This window comes from Rhinopithecus bieti, unplaced genomic scaffold, assembly GCF_001698545.2.
Source record: "Rhinopithecus bieti isolate Rb0 unplaced genomic scaffold, ASM169854v2 repeat_17616, whole genome shotgun sequence".
NCBI classification, from domain to species: domain Eukaryota; kingdom Metazoa; phylum Chordata; class Mammalia; order Primates; family Cercopithecidae; genus Rhinopithecus; species Rhinopithecus bieti.
The window spans coordinates 1-1,017 of NW_016835356.1; the positions used below are offsets into that span (position 1 = coordinate 1).

At 32.5% G+C, this 1,017-nt stretch overlaps 1 pseudogene; it reads left to right on the forward strand.

Moving 5' to 3' along the window:
* Positions 1–8: 8 nt before the first annotated feature.
* Positions 9–513, forward strand: LOC108524700 (replication protein A 14 kDa subunit pseudogene; annotated as a pseudogene).
* The last annotated feature ends 504 nt before the right edge of the window (positions 514–1,017 follow it).

A 1,017-nucleotide genomic window follows, 5' to 3' on the forward strand; every position in this document is an offset into this window, starting at 1 on the left:
TAGGGAGGCTGGAAAAGATTCATCCCACTGGAAAAATGTTTATTCTTTCAGATGGAGAAGGAAAAAATGGAACCATCGAGTTGATGGGAACCCCTTGATGAAGAAATCTCTGGAATTATGGAAGTGGTTGGAAGAGTAACTGCCAAGGCCACCATCTTGTGTACATCTTATGTCCAGTTTAAAGAAGATAACCATCCTTTTGATCCTGGACTTTACAACGAAGCTGTGAAAATTATCCATGAGTTCCCTCAGTTTTATCCTTTAGGGATTGTGCAACATGATTGATCTTGATGGATTTTCATACAATTGCAAATGAGCTATATTAAAGACTATTAAAGGAAGCCCCTCTTGTTTGAGGGAGAGATTTCTGTGCTTTCTCATATTTAACTTGCTCTTTTTAAGATATTCCAACCTAGAGTTTTTGATGGAACTGATATATTGACAGTTCTCACCTAAGTCCTTTTATAAAGAATTGCTACTCCAATATATGGTCAGATTAGATGCAAGAATAAAGCAGTTCTCTTAGTTTAGCTTTCTATTTTATTAATAAAAACTAAAATGGTACATACCAAAAAAAAGAAAAAAGAAAAAAAAAGAAATAAGAATCAAGAAAATCATGGGTCTAGTATGAGTACCAGAAAAATTTTTAAAAAAAATTGCATGTAGAGATTCTGAATTGTAAGCCATAAGAATTTACAGCAATAAATTTCATACATTTTAAAGGCTTCTATTTTCTGGAAGATCTTTTGAGAGTAATTGCACCTTTAATGTTTGTATTAGCTCTCTGATGTTAAGATGTGAGCAGTTATTAATGGCTTTGTCACATTCTTTATATTTGTACAATTTGTCTCAAAAATAAATTATTTCCTGTGCACTAAGGTATGAGCATTAGTTAAGTTTTGCCACATTCTTCACACTTGTAGGAGTTTTCTCGAGTATAAAGTATCTTACCTACAATCAAGTGAGACAACTATTTAAATAGCCTTTAAAGGCTTTGTCATATTCTTCACATTTCTA